This window comes from Bos grunniens, chromosome 2, assembly GCF_055505025.1.
Source record: "Bos grunniens cultivar Pamir isolate PY7600 chromosome 2, Bosgru_T2T1.0, whole genome shotgun sequence".
NCBI lineage: Eukaryota > Metazoa > Chordata > Mammalia > Artiodactyla > Bovidae > Bos > Bos grunniens.
The window spans coordinates 2,673,621-2,697,752 of record NC_141166.1 but is presented as its reverse complement, the minus strand read 5'-3'; the positions used below and the strand labels follow the sequence as shown (position 1 = coordinate 2,697,752).

General features: G+C 53.9%; 1 protein-coding gene across 2 annotated transcripts in view; it reads right to left on the bottom strand.

Annotated features, from left to right (window-relative positions):
- IGSF21 (immunoglobin superfamily member 21) overlaps nt 1-24,132 on the bottom strand; it is a 278,219-nt gene that overhangs the window by 64,763 nt on the left and 189,324 nt on the right. The gene's annotated exons all lie outside the window — the stretch shown is intronic.

The window sequence follows — 24,132 nt, the reverse complement described above, 5'->3', positions numbered from 1 at the left end:
TGGCTTTTCCCCCAAGAACAGCGGCAGTCACTGGAGAAAGTCACAGGAGCGTGACGATGGAGGCACGGCACGGTTAGTCTGCACTTTTGGCCCCGCCAAGCAGAGAACAGGAAGAGGAAGGTTTAGTGTGGGGACAGACAGACTAGTTCGGAGCTATTGCAGTGGTGTCAGATGAGAAACGCCAATGGTTTGGTCGAGCTAGAGAAATAGAGAGAGATGAACTGTCTTGGAATCGATTCAGGAGGTGTTAGGCGTGGAACATGGTGTCTGATTGCACCTGGAGAGGGAGGGAGGGAGAAGCATGTGGATAATTGCCGAGTTTCCAGCCGGTAGCAATGTCAGGGTCCTTTAATAAACAAGCGACCAGGAGAAGCCGAGAGGGGACCACATGAGTCTCGTCTGAGTTTAATTTGCCTGAGACATATCCAAAGAGCGAAGTTGGATAAAGGGCTGAGCATGAGTTCTGTAGAAAAGCCCCTGGGTGGAGGCATCACCACTCCCAGTTTAAACACGAGAAGCTGGCCTCAGGGAGCTCGCATATGTGCCCAGGAACTGGGCCAGTCCCAGTTCATCTCCGGGGAGAGCAGCCCCATCAAACCCCGGATCCCACACTTCCTGCCCGAGCCAGCGCCCCGTCCTGTCCCGGGTCCGGTGGGTCCAGCGGGCCGGCTCGCGTCAGCTCAGGGACAGCCCTTGGCTGAAGCAGTGTCGTCACCTCGGGGCAGAGGGAACAGCCGGGGAGACTGTACGTGGACCAGGGTGCCTGGCCCTGATGCTGGGACTCCTCCCACCCGGCTCGCCCACACTCCTGGCCCTCGCTTCAGCCACAGGTCTCTGGATGCAGCACTCTGGGTCCAGGACCCCTGGATCCTGCTTTGCCCTCCACCAGGGATGCCTCCCCCTGTGTCTTTATCTGCCATCTACCTCTCCCCAGCCCCTAGTATTTCTGGTAAACCACCCAAGCTTGCATCTTCATCAAGAAACCCTCCTATGTCTCCATCAAGAAAACCAGATGAACCCCTGTGCACCCCCAGCCCCCAGGAACTGCTGTCTGCTCGTCCAGACCTCCGCCTTCTCCAGCTCCTGCTCTCGGGTGTGAGTGCCTCCCGCCGCTCAAGAAATGTGTTTTCTGTTGAGGGGAATGTAAACAGGCGCAGTCACTTTGGAAAACAGTATGGAGATTTCTCGAAGTCTAAAAATAGAACTACCATATAACCCAGCGATTCCACTGCTGAGTATATATCTGAAAAACACAAAACAAAACAAAAAACTAACTCAAAAAGATAAATGCCCAGGAAGTTCATAGCAGCATTATTGACAGTTACCAAGATACAGAAGTAACCTAAGGACCCATCAACAAACGAACGGATAAAGAAAATGTGACCACACAGGCTCACACAAGGGAGCACTACTCAGCCACGAAAAGAACAAAATGTTGCCATTCGCAGCAACATGGATGTACTCAGAGGCGGAAGTAGTGCAGAGGAGGAAGTAGTGCAGAGGAGGAAGTAGTGCAGAGGAGGACGCGTGCTGTAGGGCACTGCTTGCACGTGGACTCTGAAAATACAACTGTGAATGTCACAAGAGAAAGAAGCAGACTCACAGACGCAGAAAGCCAAGGTGGTTATCAGCGGGGAGGGATGGAGGGGAGATGTGGGTGGGGGAGGGGAGATGTGGGTGGGGGAGGGGAGGTACAAACCAGCAAGTGTAAGACAGGCTCAAGGGTGTATCGTTCAACATGGGGAGTACGGCCATTATTTTGCAATTTGTAATAATATATAGCGCACATGTGTAATAGATGGAAAGTAACCTTTAAAATTGTATACAAATTTAAAAGTTAAAAAAATATATATATATAAAAAAAGAATTGTTTTGACTACAAATTCTACAAAAGAATTGCAGCCAGAATTCCTCGCTGCCCAAGCAGGCCTGATGTGCACTCTTGGCGCGGGCTCGCCGACAGGTGGGAGAGGATAGCGGTAAGACCCCAGGTAAGACCCCAGGTAAGACCCTCAACCACCCTGCCTGGACCTCAGCCCTGCTCCAAGTCATTCTCTCCATGGCCTCAGGCAAGTCACCTCCCTTCTCAGATCCCCCGTTTCCTCATCTGCAAAAAGCAGCTCTTAATGATCGCCCTCACAGCTTATATTTGAGGATTAAACAAATTCAAGTGTACAGAGGTCACAGAGAAGACCCTGCCCAAGGTATCCACGTCATACACGCTCTGTAAATGTCAGCACCATAATTATTATTAATTCCACATGAATCATCTTCTACATAAAAGACAACCTCCGCTAGCCTCCCGGGGGTGAGTCCAATCTCTAAAGTTGGAATCGTGGTAAGGGAGGATCAACCAGGTGGGGCTCAAAGATGGGAAAGCCTGAAACAGATCACATAGTTTCTTTGTTAAAAAAAATCATTGGGCCATGTTCATGAGAAAGCAGATGCGTGAGAATAGGTTTATCAAGGTGGTTTTCAGTTCCACTGCAATTTAAAATAAATACGTCAATTTAATGTTTATAGAGTGAGTTATGCCTTATTAGGGACACGGTGAGCTGAGGAAACTTGGCCAAGGCGAAATTTGAGAAATTGGCCCCGGCCGTGAGAGTAATTACAGCCGTGCTTTAGTGCGCCATCCTGCCCAATGATATTCTCATTCTGTCTAATTTATTAGTTTATTAGCTTCATGGTGAATATAGAAAGTTATATCACAACATGGGCCTAATTTGATCAGAGCCAAATTTTCATGTCTTCCCGAGGTGGCCTTAATAAAGGAAGAGACACCTGCTTTGAAATTGTTTCCAAGTTTTCAAGAAAGGCTCAGGGCAGAGTTCCAAGACTCTGGGTCCTGGGGCTGCAGACTAAAAAGGCAATAAAGGACAGTGGCCCAGAGTGCAGACTGTCTGGTCTCAAACACCAGCTTCTCCGCTTCTCGCCATGTGGCCTCAAGTCCTTAGCCGATCCAGGGCTCAGTTTTCTCACCTATAAAATGGGAGCAATAATAATGCCTACCTCGACTGCTCACCACTGTCTCCCCAGAGCCCAGCACCATGCCTGGCTTGCCACAGGCGTTTGACAAATATTGCTGGATGAATGTGGCAGAGACCAACATCCATATAAGGTGCCGAGCACACAGTCACCACTACCCTCCTCTCGTGCACACGGTGCCAGCTCTGACTCATTTAACCCGCACCAACACTCTGAGAGGTGGGCACTACTGTCATCATGAAGCAGGGCAAAGACTAGTAGAGTTTTGACAAGAGAACACACTGGTCACAGCAAAACCCTCTTCCAACAACACAAGAGAAGACTCTACACATGGACATCACCAGATGGTCAACACCAAAATCAGATTATATTCTTTGCAGCCAAAGATGGAGAAGCTCTGTACAATCAGCAAAAACAAGACCAGGAGCTGACTATGGCTCAGACCATGAACTCCTTATTGCCAAATTCAGACTTAAATTGAAGAAAGTAGGGAAAACCACTAGACCATTCAGGTATGACCTAAATCTAATCCCTTATGATTATACAGTGGAAGTGAGAAATAGATTTAAGGGACTAGATCTGATAGAGTGCCTGATGAACTGAGGTTCGTGACATTGTACAGGAGACAGGGATCAAGACCATCCCCATGGAAAAGAAATGCAAAAAAGCAAAATGGCTGTCTGGGGAGGCCTTACAAATAGCTGTGAAAAGAAGAGAAGTGAAAAGCAAAGGAGCAAAGGAAAGATATAAGCATCTGAATGCAGAGTTCCAAAGAATAGCAAGAAGAGATAAGAAAGCCTTCCTCAGCGATCAGTGCAAAGAAATAGAGGAAAACAACAGAATGGAAAAGACTAGAGATCTCTATGTTCACTATGAACAAAGCTAGTGGAGGTGATAGAATTCCAGTTGAGCTATTTCAAATCCTGAAATATGATGCTGTGAAAGTGCTGCACTCAATATGCCAGCAAATTTGGAAAACTCAGCAATGGCCAGAGGACTGGAAAAGGTCAGTTTTCATTCCAGTCCCAAAGAAAGGCAATGCCAAAGAATGCTCAAACTACCACACAATTGCACTCATCTCACACGCTAGTAAAGTAATGCTCAAAATTCTCCAAGCCAGGCTTTAGCAATACGTGAACTGTGAAATTCCAGATGTTCAAGCTGGTTTTAGAAAAGGCAGAGGAACCAGAGATCAAATTGCCAACATCTGCTGGATCATGGAAAAAGCAAGAGAGTTCCAGAAAAACATCTATTTCTGCTTTATTGACTATGCCAAAGCCTTTAAATGTGTGGATCACAATAAACTGTGGAAAATTCTTCAAGAGTTGGGAATACCAGACCACCTGACCTGCCTCTTGAGAAACCTATATACAGGTCAGGAAGCAACAGTTAGAACTGGATATGGAACAACAGACTGGTTCCAAATAGGAAAAGGAGTACATCAAGGCTGTATATTGTCACCCTGCTTATTTAACTTCTAAACAGAGTACATCATGAGAAACGCTGGGCTGGATGAAGCACAAGCTGGAATCAAGATTGTCGGGAGAAATATCAATAACCTCAGATATGCAGATGACACCACTCTTATGTCAGAAAGTGAAGAGGAACCAAAAAGCCTCTTGATGAAAGTGAAAGTGGAGAGTGAAAAAGTTGGCTTAAAGCTCAACGTTCAGAAAACGAAGATCATGGCATCTGGTGCCATCACTTCATGGGAAATAGATGGGGAAACAGTGGAAACTGTCAGACTTTATTTTGGGGGGCTCCAAAATCACTGCAGATGGTGACTGCAGCCATGAAATTAAAAGACGCTTACCCCTTGGAAGAAAAGTTATGACCAACCTAGATAGCATATTGAAAAGCAGAGACATTACTTTTCCAACAAAGGTCCGTCTAGTCAAGGCTATGGTTTTTCCAGTGGTTATGTATGGATGTGAGAGTTGGACTGTGAATAAAGCTGAGCGCCGAAGAATTGATGCTTTTGAACTGTGGTGTTGGAGAAGACTCTTGAGAGTCCCTTGGACTGCAAGGAGATCCAACCAGTCCATTCTGAAGGAGATCAGCCCTGGGTGTTCTTTGGAAGGGATGATACTAAAGCTGAAACTCCAGTACTTTGGCCACCTCATGCGAAGAGTTGACTCATTGGAAAAGATTCTGATGCTGGGAGGGATTGGGGGCAAGAGGAGAAGGGGACGACAGAGGATGAGATGGCTGGATGGCATCACCAACTCGATGGACGTGAGTCTGAGTGAACTCCGGGAGTTGGTGATGGACAGCGAGGCCTGGCGTGCTGCGATTCATGGGGTCGCAAAGAGTTAGACACGACTGAGCGACTGAACTGAACTGAAGTGTCATCATCCCCATTTTGGAGATGGGGAAGCTGAGGGACAGAGAGGTAGTGACTTGCGGAGGGTCCCACCACCAGTAAGTGGCAGAACTGGAATCCAATGCCAGGAGCCCAGGTCCAGGGGGACCGTATCATGTCACCTCTGTCTTTAGCATTCCTTATGTTGTAGCTTTATTATTCCTAACAAAGGTCCAGGTGATGTCTTGATTTCAGATGTCTAGCCTCTAGAATTATGTGGGAATTAACTTCTGCTTTTTTAAGACATGCAGTTAGTAGTATTTTGTTGCAGTAACTTGAATAAACCCATATGGGCAGCGTCAACCCAGCTGAACATTTGCCTTCCTGAAGCGCCTCACAGGGATACCCCCAAAAGAAATGAAGACTCAAGTTACAAGTGATTTCATGTCATTGTGAAAAATTTGAAACAACTCCCCTCAATCCCCCTCTGCGGGAGAATGGATAGATGAACAAGCTGATCCGGACAGCGGAGTACTACGCAGCAACGAACAGTGACGGCTCGCTGCCTTGTGCCACCACAGAGACGAATTGCCCGGATGTGCCGAGAGGGAGAAGCCAAATGCAGAAAGCATGATTCTATTTGTGTGCAGAGCAAAGACAAGGAAAACCAGTCTAAGTTGATTTAGAAGTCAGAATCACGTTTTCCTCTTGTGGAGAGAAACCTCAAGGGATGCTGGAAACGCTTTATATCCTGATCTGGGTGGTGGGTGGGCAGCAGGGTACATACCTGTGTAACAATCCCCTAAGCTAGAGATGAGATGAAGCCTTGAGACAAAGCCCTTTCCTGTGTGTGTGCTATGAAAGTGAAAGTGTTAGTCACTCAGTTGAGTCCGACTCTTTGTGACCCAATGGACTGCCGTGTCCATGGGAATCTCCAGGCAAGAGTACTAGAGTGGGTGGCCGTTCCCTTCTCCAGGGGATCTTCCCAGCCTAGGGATCGAACCCCAGCCTCCTGCATGTATGTTATACCCTGATGTAAAAGGCAAGTAAGTAGATGGCGACCCCTCACGGGGGAGAGCCTCAGAAGCCTCACAGAGGCACCTGGAGTTGGCTGGCTTGGTCTCCAAGAGGCTGGGAGTGTGGAGCAGCAAGTGTTGATGAGGTCTGAGCAGCGGAGGAGGGCCACGCAGCCGTGAGCAGGCTGGGGGCACACTGACTGGCATCTAAAGAGGCTTTACGACGAGTCCAGGAGACGCCCCCATCCCCGCCGTCCAGCAGCAGCTGGAGCAGCTGGTGGGGACTCACCTGCCCCTCCCCACCCCAGGTCTCCCAAGCTGACATCACAGCCTTGGCGAGCAGGGGAGAAACAGAGCGGGGAGAGCTAATGGCGCAGAGACACAGCCCAGGCCGTCTCTCCTCCCCTGCCAGCTCGCTCCGCTGGGCCCTGCCCTGATCTAGTCCCGTCAACTCCATCCCTCCCGGGGCACCCTGGGATTTCCCTGTCAGACCTCAGCACCTCCAAGCCCTCACGACTGGTGTTCTCTGCTGGTACATTGCGGAGGCAAAGAAGGCAAGCTTTCAGCAGCTGGTCAGAGGCAGTGACGAGAGCGGCCTCCTGGGGTAAAACCAAGCACCGTGGAAGAGTATGGCCAGGGGCTCAGAGAGGCAGAGTGCTCCGCCCAGGGTCCCACAGCTCTACGGAGCAGGCCTGGCCCCCGGCTCCAGACTCCCCAGACTCCGGCAACAAGCAAGTGAGTGAACTTCCAGGCCCTTCGTGACTGGAGGGGGTGAGGTCCAGTGAAGCAGACTGCTTGGTTCAAGTCTTGGCTCTGCCCCACACATAACCTGGGGTAAAGAATCGAATCACTTGGCCCCTCAGTTTTCCCATCTGTAAAATGGGACTGATAGCAGTTATCTCCTCCGTAGCTGTGAGTTTTCACTTGGCACATAGTAAGCCCCAGACAAACGTTTGCCGTAATAATGAGCTGGTGTTATTACCATTGGCAGCCACAAAGATGAAAGGAAAAGGTCACATTTCTGCTTGGGATCCCTTTGAGGGCATCAGACACCCAGAGAGACCCCGTGTGGGCACCCCCTGCTCTTTCTTGGTGACTCTAGTGGGGAGAAGCAGCGGGTGGCAAAGCCCAGATCCCGCTGCGGCAGTGCGAGTGCGAGTGAGTTGTGAGCCAGTGTGAGCGTGCACACCAGGCACCAGCGGGATCCCGCGAGGACAGCTCTGGGCAGCGTTCCCGAGCACGTGGGCCAGAGCTCCGCCACTCCCAGCTGCCGCTTAAAGTCCTGGATCCGTCCCTGCAGGAGGCACAGGTCCTGAGGTTGGATTTGGACCCTGCTTGTCCAAGAGACCTCTTAGGGTCATCTGGGCCATCCCTCTGCCTTCCCACCACACTCACGTCAAGCCAGGAAATGGGGGCCCATGCCCCTGGGGGAAGTGGGAAACAGGGAGTCAAGGGCAGAGGGCAGGGCTCCGGGTGGCCAGGTTGGTCTGGTCAGTGAGGATGGCAACAGGGTGGGCACACACTCGGGGGCCCTGGGTCCTGGCCTCTGACCCCACAGGGAAGGGCTCCCAAAGCGGGCACCACGGCCCCAGCCCCTAGCCCCAGGAGGCCCACAGATGCCCACACTGCAACCTGGGCATGTGGACACCCGGGCATGGAAAGGCCCCACCTGCATGCCCCGGACCCCACGGTCCATCCCAGAGCTCTGCACACTGCACTGCAGCCCTCTCTCTTTTTAAAAAATAATATCATCTTTATTGATGCTGTTGCAATTGGTGCTGTTTTATTTATTTGTAAACTATTTTCTTGGCTGTGTAGCACGTGGGATCTTAGTTTCCTGCCGAGGGATCAAACCCGTGCCCCTTGCGTTGGAAGCAGGAACCACTAAACCACCAGAGAAGTCCCTGCAACCATCTCTTTGAGTGTCTTTCTGGGCCTCTGTTCCCACACCCGTAAAATGGGACATGAGGCTCAGTTTACCTCACAGGATGCTGTGGGGCTGGAAGGACACAGTGCGCGAAAAAAGTTTAAAAAGTGAATGAAAGTCGCTCAGTCGTGTCCGACTCTTTGCGACCCTATGGACTGTACAGTCCATGGAATTCTCCAGGCCAGAATACTGGAGTAGGCAGCCTTTCCCTTCTCCAGGGGATCTTCCTCACCCAGGAATTGAACCGGGGTCTCCCGCGTTGCAGGCAGATTCTTTGCCCTCTGAGCCACCAGGGAACCCCTTAAAGCACGTTGGTGCTCAGCAAATAGCCCTCCCTTTGGAAGAGGTGAGGGATCTTTTTTCTGGGATCATGTCTTCCTGCTCTTCTTAAAGTGCGCCTGGCTCATCCGAGGGGCTCAGAAATGATGTAAGAGTTCCTACCAGCCCTCACCACAGCTCAGGGTAAGGGCTGGACTCATCAGTCTTCTCTTATCAATGAATAAGCTGAGGCTCCAAACCCCGCTCAGTGTCACCACGGAGTGCATCGGGCAGAGGTGAACCAGAGCGGCACATCCACCCACATCCCAGTCAAGAGTGGGGCCCTGTACCCCGGTGCCCCGAGATTGCTGGAGCACTTACAGAGCTGAGAGTCTGTGTTCTGCCTCTGACCTCTCACATAGCTGGTAGGCTTAAATCCTGGCTCGGCCACTTGCTGGCTGTGTGGCCTTGGGCGAATCACTTACTCTCTCTGCATTCCATCTTTTCAGCCACCAGTGAGGGTGGTAAGAGCCCCGACACTGCGAGGCTTTAGGAGTCAGTGTGTGTAAAGCACTTCCAGCAGGGTATGGCGCAGACTACGAGCCTGATAAACCCTGGCGTTGGCATTTTTGTTAGTTCTCAGATCCCAGGGCTCTGTCTATAGCATCGCTCTCGTGGGGGAAGCAAAAATCCAGGGAAGTTAAATTAAAGTGCTCGAAAGCCCCTGGCAGGGTAGCTGAGCAGGGGGCAGAGTTATGACCGGCTTTAGTCCCATGGCCCCCACAAAACACTCACGATGCCCAGGAACATTAACCTAGGAGGGGAAGAGAGAGGGAAAAAAAGACATGCCCGAACGAATGCCCTGTCAAGGAAGGAAATATGTAATCAATTAACTCAGCCTCCCCAAACCTCTCCAAATCATAATTAGGAGTGTCAGCTCACGAGGAAATTGCCATAGTGCGGACTAGCTGCACTCCCTGGAGAATCCAAACGGGAACACACAGAAGCCAGTGGGCTCTGGGCTGGTCCCCATGTCGTAACCTCTGGACATCCGTCTCCCGGGCCCTGGCCCAGGTCCATCGCCTATTCCCGTTAGTGCAGGGGACACGGAGTGGACAGCGGTACGGCCAGGAAGGGCATCAGGGGAAAAAGGGGGATGGAGGCTCTGGGAAGCTGAGTGACTGGCCAAGCCACATCACAACTTCATTGCAGACTCAGGACTACACCCCTGGGCTCTGGCCTTGATGCTGGGCAGACGGATAGCAGTCAACGCTGTGAAAAGCAACCAGGAGCAAAGGGATAAGAGGGACTGGGTCAGGATGGGGGCTCCTTCCGCCGAGGATGGAAGGCATTGGAAGCCGGGAAGGACACTGGTCGTCAGAAGCCAGCCTCTCCATTGCAGATCGCTCATGGGCTGTGTGGTCCTCATCCAGCTTCTCTGGGTGCCTCTCTGCTTCATGTAAAATGAGAAGAACGCCCTGCAGCCTTAGGTGGTATAGCTCCATCATCTCAGTCTTTGTCATTTGGTTTGGAGGCAACGTTGTGGCTCGGCTGGCAAAGAATCTGCTCGCAATGCGGGAGACCTGGGTTCGATCCCTGGGTTGGGAAGATCCCCTGGAGAAGGGAATGGCCACCCGCTCCAGCATTCTGGCCTGGAGAATTCCATGGACTGTATAGTTCATGGGGTTGCAAAGAGTCAGACACGACCGAGTGACTCTCACTTCAGTTTGGAGGTGACGGGAGCCAGTTCTGCACAAGAGGCGCACGGCCCACTGACGCTTTCTCCTTGGTTTCCACCGGTGGCAGGTTTCAGGTGACTCCTTCTCCTGGACTAAGACTAGCTTTGCAGCAAGCTAGTGATCCAGCTGGGAGTTACTCCTGCCCACACTCATTCATTCACGCATCCACTGACGAAACGCACACTCCTGTCTCCTGCCTTCTCCCAGCCAAGCTCTTCCAGGACCCTTAGGCTCAGCAAGGCTCCCCTCCACCATTCATTCCACCCAATCCTCACCTCCTGAAACAATTACCTTTTGAGGCCAGGAAGATTCTCCCAGAACCTGGGAACTTTATTAGACCGCAGTAATATATTAAAGAGGAGCTTTGAATCACCAGGAGCAAATTCTAATGTGAAGACATACCACGGTGACAAATACTTTGTTCTAAACTGTTTACTAAATTAAGTCTTTCCTGGACATTTTTGGCCTTCAATTTTTTTAATACCAGCAATAAAGTAGTTGCGTAATTAGTAATAAAGCTGACATTCGGGTTATTGATTTTTTTTACTTAGAAGAGGATAATATGTGTGCGAGTGTCTGTGTGTGTGGGTACGTGTGTGTGCAGATAATTTCTAACAGCTCTGGTTTTCTGGCTGCAGATACAGTATTTGTCATCTCAGCCACTCTGTCCATGGGCTGTGGTTCGGGGGAAGTTGCCCTGAGCTCTGTGGCATGGAAATGACTCCCCTTTAGGCGTCAGAGGTTGAATTTCAGCTCTGCAGCTGACTTGCTGTGTGACCTCAGGGACTCCATCCACAGTCTCTGGCCTCTGTTTTCTCATCTGGAGCATGAGGAGGTCTGTTGGAAGTGATGCCTAGCTCCTGCAGATCTGTCCCGACCCTGGGAGGCCACAGCGACTTGGACTGGTGTCTGTGTCGGCAGCTCGCATGGTTACCTCTGCGGGCCAGACCCTCCCCCGTGTCCTGCGTTTTCAGTGACCTTCGTGCCGTCTCTGCTCTGGTGTCTCACAGACACGTCTGCTGTGTGTGTGTCAGTCGCTCAGTCGTGTCTGACTCTTCACGACCCCAAGGACTGTAGCCCGCCAGGCTCCTCCGTCCATGGGATTCTCCAGGCAAGAATACTGGAGTGGGTTGCCATGCCCTCCTCCAGGGGATCTTCCCGACCCAGGGATCGAACCCAGGTCTCCTGCATCACAGGCAGATTCTTTACCATTTGAGCTACAGGGAAGTCGTAACAGACATGTCTAACCTGGTCCAATCAGAACTGAATTTTGCACCCAACACGCAGCCCTAGCTGGTCTGCCTGTCCTCACGCGGCAGGAAGGAGCCCCTGCACTGAAATGTGGGGTCTTGGCCCCAGACACCAGCGCCAGATCCTCTCTTGCGATGTCCCTCCACTTCCGGTCTGTCCGCAAGTCCTGCTCGCTCTTCGCCGGTTCCCCCCTCCCACCCCCACCCTAGCCAGCTCATCGCCACCTGTCCTCCTGGGTCTCCCAGCCTCCGCTTTCATGACCTCGCCAATAGCTAAGGTGGATTTTTCAAAAACACACACATAGAGGCAAGATCAACCTCGAGGGTTCCTCATGGCCTCCAGAATACAATTCAAACTCTCGTGACCCAGAATGTTCTACAGCAGCGGTTCTCAACCTGCCTGCCTGTGGGAATCACGTTAGGGGCTTTGAACAGCTGAGCCCCGGTCGTGTTCCACCCCACCACCTTCCCCTCCAAGCCCGTAGAGTTCTGGCTTGACCAGCGGGGCGTGGCCTGGGCATCAGGAGTGTGTCAAGTCCCCAGATGTTCCTGACGTGGACCTTGGATGCAGCACTGGCCTCGTCTCGGGGGTGATTGGAGCCACGGGCTCTGAGCCCTTCCCCCAGGCCCACAGAAGGAGAATCTGCTTTGGAACAAGCGACTGCTGGGAAGGTCAGGTTCAAGAAGCTGCTCCCGAGATCTGGCCGCTGCTGACTCCTCCCAGTCTCCCACCTCCTCGTGGAGCTCATCAACCCCAGCCTCTCTGGGGTCTTTTCCGCTCTTCTTGTCACGTGGAGCTTGCTCCCAGCCCAGGCCCTTGTTTCCCCTCTGCTGGAGTCCTCACTCCCTGGCCTTGGTGTGGCTGCTTCATCTTGCCATCCAGGCCTCCAAGAGCACCCCGTGCTTCCGGCAAAACCCCAGGAATGTCGGCTCCACGGGGACAAGGTTCTCACCGGCCGTGTTCACCTTGTCCCCCGAGGTCTTCAGTTAAGAAACAGTTTTTCACGGCAAATGATCGCCTAGGGCGCTCCCTGACCGTGATGCGAGCAGCCCGTCCCCCGAGGTCTTCAGTTAAGAAACAGTTTTTAACGGCGAATGAACGCCTAGGGCGCACCCTGGCCGTGATGCGAGCAGCCCTTCATCAGAACTGCATTTTGTCACTGCCCCCCCACCATGGGTGCCGCCTGACGCCGGGCTTGCAGTTCCTCGGGGATGATTCTGGATGAAGACACTGTCTCTGAAAGGCCCCTGGTGAAAGGCAAATTGCCAAAGCCTGCCCCGTCCAGATTCTGGTGGCTCAGATGATAAAGAATCTGCCCACGATGCAGGAAACCTGGGTTGGGAAGACCCCCTGAGGCAGGGAATGGCTAGACTCTGGTGTTCTTGCCTGGAGAATCCATGGACAGAGGAGCCTGGTGGGCTGCAGTCCATGGGGTCACAGTCAGACACGGCTGAGCGACTGACACTTCCACTTCCCCCACTCTCTTACCCTTCTGTCCCCCACCCCTCCCCTGACCCAGGTCCCATTGGCATAGGGGCTCAGGCCCATTGCCTGGGGAGTCCCCCAGAGGGGGAAAGTTCTGCAAGATAGGGAAGCTCTCCCAGCTCTTGGGATAGTCACTTCCCTTCTCTGGGCTGAGCTTGGTCCCCATAGAGAGGGTCTGAGATCTAAACTCCATAGGGTTCAAGATAATGATGGATGGGAAAGTTGTGCTGACCGTTTGAAATAATTCCATATTTAGAGAACCTGTCAGCTGCTTCCCTGGTGGCTCAGACGGTAAAGCGTCCGCCTGCAATGCAGGAGACCTGGGTTTGATTCCTGGGTCTGGAAGGTCCCCTGGAGAAGGGCATGGCGACCCACTCCAGTATTCTTGCCTGGAGAATCCCATGGACAGAGGAGCCTGGCGGGCTACAGTCCGTGGGGTAGCAGAGTTGAACGTGACTGAGCGACTTCACTTCACCTCACTTCATCAATTTAACAGATCTCTACTGAGACCTTGTGTTGGACACTGAGGTCTTGGAGGTGAAGAAAGGAAGTTCCTTGTCTTGAGGGAGAAGACCCATCCCCGCTGATTGGGGGTGGGGCGGGGGTGGGGGCAGCATAGGTGGGGCCCCTCCTTGCAATACCCGAGTGCACCACCGGGGGCAGCATAGGTGGGGCCCCTCCTTGCAATACCCGAGTGCACCACCAGGGGGCAGCAGACAGCTCTGCAAGCGCCTCCCTCCCCAGCAGAGAACCTGGTGAGAAGGGGTCCCAGGGGTGTCTAGTGGGCCGGGGACAAACAGAGCATGAGGGCATGTTGGTGCAGCACGCTGATCCGTGCCAACTGTGGGCTCAACAGAGCACGTCCGCCTCGGTCACTGCACCTAAGGTCTCCACTAATCCAAGATCCAATCCCCGGTAAGCACCCCTGATCCGCACCCCCAGGGTGGGTGGGGACCCACCCGGAGCCCTGGGACCCAGGGTCTGTGCTGCTGGGGAGATTCTGGGGCCCCAGAGGGGCTTCAAGCCAAGAGAGGCAAGAACGTGCCGGGAGAGGAGAGGGAAATGTATTGTGCCTGTGTGTGTGCCCCTGTACTCTGCGGCAGAGAACGGGAGGGCAGAGCCCCCGCGCGGGGGAGAGGAACGGGGAGCTGAAGTAAAGAAGAGGAGGTCATGCTAAGAAAGGGAAACCACGGAAGCAGAAAAAAAGACGGAAATTCAAGAAACGAGAAGATCAGCCTCTACTGGTGGGAAGTGAAAGGAGGCAGGACCTGTCCTTCGCAGCATCCTGAGCTCCACCATGTGCTAGCGATGCTGGCCCGCCCCGGCTGGGTAGGGAGGGGCAGGTTTGTGTGAGCGGATGATTGCGACCTGGCCTGAGGAGAGCTGAATGCCACGCACAGGATGTTCCTGGAGAACCGTCAGTAGCACTGATTCTGCGTGGGGGCAACAGGGCTGGGGAGGGCTGGGTTTGCACCCACTGCTGGGCTTCAAAAAGGTGAAGAAGGCCAGACGGCCGCTGGAGGAGAGGAGGGGAGACTCGTGTCAGCACCAGGAGCAGTGACGGGGGCGGGGGGGCGGGGTAAGCAGGGCAGGGCGGGGGCGCTGTCACGCTCAGTGGGGATGTGGGCAGAGCCGCGGAAGCATGTTCGCCTAAATGGATTTCCCAGCAGCTCCACGGAACTGATGCCACCGGCGGAGGCAGCCGAGGAGAACTGGGAGTCGCACTTCTGGGGCCAGGATCGGGCGTCAGTCGGTCTCCTTGGCCAGGGTGTCGAGGGGCCAGGAACTGCCAGGCAGCGTGTATTTTTAAGGTGATGACTAACCCTGGCAGCTTCCTACCTGGAGGCATCAAGCGGCTGGGACCGCAGATCCGCTGTGTGCCAGTGTGCGTGTGTGACCTCATGCGTGTACATGTCGGGATGAAGACACAGGTCACCCACTGTCACTAAGTCGCTTGAATCCCCAGCGCCTGCCAGGGGGCCTGGCACGGGCTGGTCACTCTTAACTGTTCACTGGATAAGCCTGCGCTTGATGGTCTAGAGGCCTACTGTGGCTCCAGGGCCCCTGTGAATGCCATAGCTTGGGTGGAAACTCAAGCTTCCTCATGCACAAGCTGTGTGACCTTGGACAAGTGACCGCCCCGCTCTGTTCTTTCGTGTCATCGTCTGTACAAACAGGATCCAGTGAGCCTGAGATCTGCACTCCATGAGATGGTTGCAGTGGTTAAACATGATGATGGATGGGAAAAAAGTTTTTGCTGATTGTCTAAAATGATCATTCCATATCTGGATAACCTGTCAGCCTATTGATTCAGGAAACATTTACTGAGGCCCTGGGCTCTCATCCCAGCCCCTGTGTCAGGCGCTGAGGATCTAGAGACAAAAAAGGGAGTGGCGAGCTCTAAGAGACGGGACCCGGGAGGGGTGGCTGAGAGCGGGCATCTCTGAAGAGCAGTTCCTGTGGGCCTGACACAGAGGGCGGGGCCAGTACTCTTCTCTGACGGATGCTCTGAGGGTGGGAGGTCTGGGATGGGGTCCAGTGAAAGCTCTGGCTCAGGAAACATGGGTTCCCTCCACGTTTGGGTAAATCCTGGGAAGCTATAGCAAGAATATCTTGTTCCTGGGCCCCACTCCCAATCAAGGCCCCACTGCCTGAGAAACTTCTGTCTTCAGTCTTTTGATGGACAACTCGTGGTATTTGGGGGTGAGGACCCCTGAGGCTCTGGGAATGGCTGGTGCCTGGGAGGACACCCTGGACTGGGAGGTCCCTGGCTGCTCCAGCTAGCTTGCATCTTTAATCCAAACAAGTCTTGCCCCTGGGGGCTTTAGGACATTGTCGCCCAAGGCTGCCGGCAGCAACTAGAATTATCTGCACCAGCTATTTCTAAAGCCGCTTCTTGTGGAATTCTTTGGCCCTGTCTGCACATCGGAGCAGATGGGAAGAGCTGTGTGCAGCAGAGCTTTCCAACCTCGCTGCCAACGTCTTTTACCTGGAAGACTTTTTAAAAGACTGCTTCCCCAGGCCTTGCTCCAGGCTGTTTGAATCAAATGCCATCTTGGTGGGGCCCAGGAATTGATATTTTTAAGCAACTCCCAAGGTGACCCTAATGTAGGTGGAGTGCTGATCGGCCCGTGGTGTAGACGCCGCCACCACCACCACCGAGGGTTTGTTGCGCTCAGGCGAGGTAACCGGCAGCCTCTCCTTGGGCCGCGGTGGGCTGAGAGGAGGGCACTCGGCTGAAAACTCCCTGGGAGGTGGGCTGCAGCCCCCACTCCTAAAATAATCCCTGGGTTTGATTTGGAGACCCGGCTGCTCCTTGGGGCTGGAGACCTGGGGTGTTCAATTCTGATGAGGCTCAGAGGCAGCCGTTACGAAAAGAGTGTTGAAAGGGCTCAAGGTTCTCCTTGAAACATCACTCTGGCTCATTCGAATTCCTGGATGGGAGATTTCGGGGTGGGAGGGAGGCATGGGTCTGCAGGTCAAGGACTGGACGTGACCTTGACGACTCTGAATGGGCAGGATCTGAGTTCATCCGCTCTCCCAGCGCACAGTAGGGCAGCCCGGCACATAACAGGGATCCAGCATGTGCTTGCTGAGTACTTGAATGAATGAAGAAATGAAGGACCATCTCCTGAACAAGCAGCACGGGTTCTGAATGTCCTCGAGACAAGAGATGTGTGGTCCCCAATAGAGGGAGGCGAGCTGCCGAATTCACTCTTGCAAATCACCAAGGGTCAAAGCACACTGTTCTTGGTACCAACAGCAGAGGAGGAGCTTGCCCGGTCTGGTAACAGCAGACACTACAGAAGGGACCCTGAACACTTCAAAGGGAAGCAAACCCTTCTCTTCTCTTTGGACCCAATAGTGACTGCGTCTATTTAAAAACCAGCTCTGTTTTTTCCTTTGAGCAGATTCCAGAGAGCTGAGACTTGGGAACCTCCGTCTGCCCACGCAGAGCAGCCTCACTAGACGTCAGCCCTCCCCTCCCTGCCTCCGGGCCTTTGCACACACCGTGGCCTCCACCTGCAGCATCCTGGGCTCCTTTGTCTAAAAAACCTACATACGCTTCAAGGGCCGCTTGAAACGCCACCTTCACCCAGTCTCCCCATCTCTGATTCATCACCACATTACATCTGCATCTCCCCGCGACGGCCATCACCTGACCACCTGAATTGCTCGCTATTTATCTCCATGTTTTATCTCCTCTCTCCTTTCATCCCACAAATATTTATAGTTCCTCTCTAAATGCCAAGTAGGCTCTGGGGTCACTGAGATGAAAAGGAGGGAGCAGAGCCTTGAGGAGATTACGGGCTCGTGGGGGTGGGGGCGGGGGAGCAGGCTTTAAGCTCACGGAGGCGGAGGCTGCCTCGTGCCCGCCGCTGAGCACCGCGCCCCCGCGTCCGTGCCGGGAAGCCGCAAATGCTCAATATGAGCTATCCAGGGGATACGTGAACACATGCCTCTCCGAATAATAAAGGAAGTGGCATTTCTTCTCGCATCCTCAATCCTCCGGCTCTTCTTGCATTTACCCGATGTCTCCCACGCCTCCCTCCCGATAAATATGAATTAGGAGGTGTAGCTGTGCTCTCACATTCAGCGCCAAGCCCCCTGGCTCTGCTCCACCTTCCCAGCTGTTCTCAACCTCCTGCGGCTTTGCCGGGCTGGGGGGCGGCTCTGGGACCGGCACACCGTAAAGTGTTCATGGAGAATGGACATCAGACCCCAGGGAGAAGGCTGACTCCCAGCCCCACCTCTGCCTCCTGGCCCCGGCCAGCCAGAGGCAGGGGTCCCGCTCCCTCTCCTAACTTAGCTCAGATTTGGAATTTCAGTCCTGAGACTTAAGAAGTGACTGCACTGTCTTCCTCTCCTGGGACCTCCAACTCACCCTCCGCCTGGCAACCAGGGTGAGCGTCACACGACACACACCACATGGGGCCCTAACCTCCCCTGGCTTCCAGGACGCAGAGAAGAAAGGCCGATGTGTCTCCGTGCTCCTAAACTCTGGCCACGCTGGTCCTCTGGCAGCTCGCCAAGCTCTTTCTCGCCTCAGGACCTTTGCACTTGCTCAGGCTTGACCTGAGATGCCCTCCCGACCTCCACCCCACCTGTCTGGCTCCCTTTTACCCTACAGATCCCGGCTCAGGTGTCGTCTCCCATGAGAGACCCTGTATCACGCTCCCCCTCACGTATTCCCTGACTCTCATCCTCTCCATCACCTTCCCTTATTGCCTTCATGCAGTCATCACCAACTGTGGATAATTTTCCTTATTCTTTCAAACACATTTTTACCATCTGTCTCTTCTTACCCCCTGTATTGCAAGGCTCACCAGAGCAGATCTGATTATGTCTCGTTCACCATCTTATCCCCAGCACCATCCCTGACATGCAGCAGTCGCTCGATTCCTTTGTGATAAGTAAATGATGCCCATGTTGGGGAAAGGTGCGGAAGCCTGAATTCCATCTTCCTACGTTTATTCCACAGCAGGGAGAGCATTAGTGGAAGACGTCCACCCTGCCTTCCACCGCTAACTCATCCACTCCGCAATTAGCTACAAATTGTTCAGGGGATGCTGGGCTGGGGGCTGGAGAGACAGCAGTGAAAACATCACCCCCAATCCCTGTCCTCATGGGACTTCCAGTCAAGTGCGGGAGGCACTCTGAATACCCAGTGTCAGGGCAGGGAGGTGGGGGGGTGGGCTGAGGGTGGAAAGACACTGGGGAGCTGCCCCAGCCTGAGCAGTCAGGAAGGGCTTCCTGGAGGAAGCAGCATTTCAGCTGAAACTGAAGGATGAGTAGGGCCTTGGCAAAGGGAGGTGGGCCAGGCATGGGAAGGGCACACTCTTGACCCCTTGAGTCTAGATTTCCCTCATGGACAAAAGAGGGCTGGTGAAGCCTGCTCAGTGTTCTTGGAGACACCCTGGGCTGATGGCATGGGACAGGGACTGCAGAGGGTTTCGGGAAATGGAGGGGGCGACCTGTGGAGCGGGGAGCAGGGGCGGGGAAGGCTTGCTGTGCTTCACCGGGACCTCCAAGGAGGTCATGACTGCCATCTGGGGATGGCCACACACTGCAGGGGTTAACGTGCTTTGCCCACACAATCTCCCCGTCGGTAGGGGAAGCCACCGATCTGTCCGCCTGTGCCCGGCTGATGGAACAGGTGAACGGGGCCTGAGGCCAGGCCTGGGAGGACGGGTGGGGAGGATGGATGGACGTGCGGGAGGCCAGCAGGTGGGACTGTCGCCAACATCCTCTGTCCCCACTTAGCGGCCCCTGAGAGGCAGAATTGGAATCAAAGAATTGACTGGGAGCCGGTGGCTTATTTGGGAGCCTGGACCTAGAGTGGGGATGGAGGGGGAAGGGAGGTGACACGGATGCCTCTTGGAGCTTATTCCAGGGGGAAGCTGAGCCTCGGTCCAGCTGGGGAATGCGTGGACAGTGGGGAAGATGCGTCGGAATAGCTGCACCTGAGGTGCAAGAGTGTGGTGCTGCTTCCAACACCGCCCACCGGTCATTGGCCAGGCTGTCCCCAGACGCCCCGGCACTTGGGCTCCAATGTCTGCACACCCGTCTCGTCCCACCGCCGACGTCTCCTGCCCAGCCCACAGGTCTCAGCCCAGGGCGCCCATCCTGAGAGGCTCTGCCTGGCACCCCAGCACCTTACTCCTCCTGACCCTGCAAGCAGCTCCCCCACCACAGGATTGTCACTGGACTCATGACTTTGTAGAGCTTGTCACGATACGTTTATAGTCGTCTTGCTTCTTTTGTTTCCGCTCGGTCTTCCCCATGAGTGTAAAGGCCAGTCTTTCTCGTTCCTCGCTGGATCCCCAGCATCTTGCATCACGCCATCTCTTAGAAGTGCTCAATTAAATATCCCTTGGACTTCCCTGGTGGCTCAGATGGTTATGTGTCTGCCTACAATGCGGGAGACCCAGGTTCAATCCCTGCGTTGGGAAGATCTCCTGGAGAAGGAAATGGCAACCCACTCCAGTATTCCTGCCTGGAGAATCCCATGGATGGAGAAGGCTGATAGGCTACAGTCCATGGGGTCACAAAGAGTCGGACACGACTGAGTGACTTCACTTTCTTTCTTTTTTTTCTTTGAAGGGGTAAATTGCTGTCAGTTCCAAGCTGGAAGTTCTGGGCTCTGAGGCTCTGAACTAGAAAGGCATGTGATACATGGAATCTTACGGTGGGGGGGTGGTCCTGGGAAAGGTGGTGACCTGCCCAAAAGATCATGAACTGGGGTCCTATACCTGCACCCCCACCTGGGACAGAAGCCCTGGCACCCCACCCAACGCCCACCCCTCGGGGCCCCCCACCGGTGGCAAGAGAAGCTCTGGGAGTCCCTAGGGCTCCCTTGGCCGCCCAGGAACTGCTCTCTGCCAACTCTGGTTCATCTTCTCAGCCTCCTCTGACCCCGCTGTCCCTGCTGGAGAGGAAGCTGCCCAGACAGCTGTGCAGCTGGGACTCTCTCTAGATGAGATGCATTAATTTGCAAATATCTTCATTTATATGTGAATGCGGAGCCCCTGCCCCTCGCCAGCCTGAATGAGCCCTGCAGGTTGAGGAGCAGGTTCCCAGCACAGCTGCTCTGTGGCCTCGAGGCCACAATCAGATCAGACCCGAGAGGGTCTGCCCCTTCCTTCCCGTCCCTGTGGCCCCCTGCTCTGCTGCTCTCGGCCTGGGAGACCCCCCTGGTGCCTGAGGTCCTGGGAGAAGCCTGGGGAAGAAGTGAGCTCCGGCCACGACTGCGCTGTGTCTGTGACCCTGGACAAGTCTCCTCCCCTCCGGGCCTCTGTTTCCTCATTTGTAAAACAGGGAAGGCTGCACGGTGGAGGGCTAGGATGACACGGGTTGGGGCCTGAGCAAGTTGATGTTGTTCCAGTGGGGGACCCTTGGGTGAGTCCCGAACTGAATTTCAACCTCATCTGTAAACTCAGGACCATAGAAAATAATAATGAGAACAATACCTGCTGTGGTCAAGGTGTCGTTAGTGATGATTAAGGGAAAGAGTGTGCATAAGGAGCTTTATGAGATTAAGAAAAAGGTGGCAGCTTTTTTTTTTTTTTTAATGGTGAGGCAGAGGCTTTTTTCTAGGCACTAACAGCAGACATGCACGGCTCTGGGGCTGGGGCTGCACTTACAGGGATTACTAACTCGTGAGAGCCTCGCGGGGCTGCTGGGAGCTTCTTCCTGTTGTCCCCTTTCAGAGATCAGGAAACTTGGGCACAGAGTTACCACCCCGAGAGATTACACTTCAGCAAGGGCTGGAGGAGCCGGGTTTAGAACTCAGGCCATCAGACTTGAGTCTCACCAAAACCCCACGATGACTGTTTAAGGCAATGTCAGTGCCAACTTGGCGCTTGCCAAGGGCACTTGGCATCTGCCTCTGTGGGGATGGAATCCTGTGCAGCTGCAGCTGTTGACCTTCGACACGCCTTCAGGGAAGTTCAGGGTGAACAGCAGGAATGAGACACTTTGTGCTCCAGAGGGCACAGTGGTAAAGAACCCGCCTGCCAGAGCAGGAGACGCAGAGGTGCGCGTTCCATCCCTGCGTTGGAAAGATCCGCTGGAGGAGGAAGTGGCGACCCACTCTAGCTTTCTTGCCTGGAGAATCCTGTGGACGGAGGAGCCTGGTGGGATACAGTCCACGGGGTCGCAAGGAGTCGGATGCAACTGAGCGCTTGCACGTTCATGCACGCTCACACACACACAGCACACACGTGTTCCAGGATGTGGAACAGATCTTTAAATAGTTAGATATTTTCAGGAACTGATTTCATGAGTCCAATCCTTGCACCTCCTCATATCTGGAAAAGCACTAAATCCCTTCACGGTGACGTCAGCCCCTCGTGACGAGCAGAAAACCTTCAGTGAGATAAGTGCTTGATTGCACGAACACCGCCTCCACCAGAGTCACCTCCCCCTCCTCTTTGGCGCAGTCTCCCAGAGCTGCAGCCCTCATGGTGCCCCGAGTAAGACTTAACTTGCAGCTCGCACACTGCGCGTGCTTTTTAAGTCAACACCAACCATATTAAGCCCTTTTAACAGGTGAGGACACCAAGGCCGAGAGAGGTCAAGGTCCTTGTGGTCAAAGGTAACTCAGCAGGGAGTAGCTGAGCTGGGGTTTGAACCAGGCCTTTGGACGCCAGGGCTGCAATCTGGATGCGTGAGATGGAGGGCATCCGGGATGTTCGGACAGTCCCTGAGTTTCCTTCCTGGCTCAGAAACCAGAGGCAGGGAGTTACTCTGGAACCCACACTTCCAGGAGCAGGTGTGTGTGTGTGTGTGTGCTCAGTTGTGTCCAGCTCTGTGACCCCGTGGAGGGTAGCCCGCCAGGTTCCTCTGTCTATGGAATTTCCCAGATAAGAATACTGGAGTGGGTTGCCATTTCCTCCTCCAGAGGATCTTCCTAACCCAGGGATCAAACAGGTGTCTCCAGCACCGGCTTCATTGGCAGGTGGGCTCTTGCTGCTGAGCCACGAGGGAAGTCAGGAGTGGGTGGGGGGCTGACAGTGACGGGATGCAGGGGCTGTTGTTTTCAGAGGCCGTGGGCACCAGGCGGGGTGGGGCGGGTGGGGACGCTTTCTGGGAAGCCTGGGGTGATCCAGACGTTCACTGGTGTGATCACTTGTGCCGCCCAGAATGTTTTCTTCTCCAAAATGAGTTTTCACCTTTTTCTTTGCGTTCTGATGGTAACCTGCTTGTCTTGCGTGTATGTGTGCCAAGTTGCTTCAGTCGTGTCCGACTCTTTACAACCCCATGGACTGTACCCCACTGGGCTCCTCTGTCCAAGGAATTCTCCAGGAAAGAATACTGGAGAGTGTTGCCATGCTTTAGGATCCCTTCCCAATCCAGGGATTGAACCCATGTCTCTTACATCTCCTGCATCGACAGGTGGGTTCTTTACCACGAGCGCCACCTGGGAAGCCCAGCCTGCTTGTCTTGGGTGTGCTCAGAGATAACCCAAATTCTTTTTGGAGGTGGGTGCAGGAGAAATCATAAATAGATAGATGAAGGCGTCTGTGTGGCGGCTTGTACATCTTTCTGGAGTCCACATTCTCACCAGATTCACCCAATAAATGCTCAGTCTGAGCTCCTGACGCGAATCCCAAAGGAAGCACCCAGAAGGGTCCTCCAGGGGAGCACACCCACCTTCGGCTCTTACCTAAGCGGGCATGGAAGGCCCACAGGCCAGATTCTCTCTGCAGACTGGCTCTGCCCTTGGCAATCTTCTTGTCCCATTTTCTAATTTTACCCGTGGGGAAACTGAGGCCCAAAGGGCCAAGGAGGGTACTAGGGTTGTCCGCTCAATTTGCAAATTTTATTGTACACCTGCTGTGTGTCGAGCCTCGTGTTGAGAGCTGAGGATACAAGGTGGTGGGGAGACCTCTTTTTCCTTCTGAAAAACCTGGGTAAGGAGAGTGGGGCCTTATCCTCCTGGTGGGTCAGGAATAAGACACTAAGCAGGGATGTGGTAGGTTCCGCACGAAGCATAGAGCAAGTCAGCTTGCAGCATGCGAGTCCGCAGGCAGCATCTCCTGCCAGGCCTGACAGGGCAGGCTGTCCTCTAGCTTGGGAGCAGACTGCCACTTCCTGCCTGGCCACCAGGCAGAGCCGACTCAACGGACATGACTCTGAGTGAGCCCTGGGAGACAGCGAAGGACAGGGAAGCCTGGCGTGCTGCCGTCCATGGGGTTGCCAAGAGTTGGACACAACTTAAGTGACCGAACAGCAACCAGGCAAAGCATTTGGCTATGCAGTGTGAGAAAGCATGCACACTTGTGTGTGTAAAACTGTGCACGCCCAGTGCCGAAGCGTCTCTTCACTAACGCAGTGAGACCCCCTCTGGCGGTGGGGGGTGTACTGGAGGAGCCGCGGCCGTTGACTTTGGGGAAGGTCAGCTCTGCTGGGGTGAGGGACTGTCTAAAGGAGGTGTCACACCCGAGGACCTGCTCGCTTGGGTTCTGAAGGCGGACGAGGAGTTTACCAGGTAATCAAAGGGAGCGGGACCCAGCAAATATAAAGTATCAGAGCGCCAAAATAGGAATGGGGCTTTTTAGGGAGAGATGGGAACGCGGCAGGGCCTGGACTGGGATCCGCTACCTTAGACTCTTCTAGCAAAGGGGGCAGGTGCAGAAATACTAAGTATCTCCACCCGCAAGG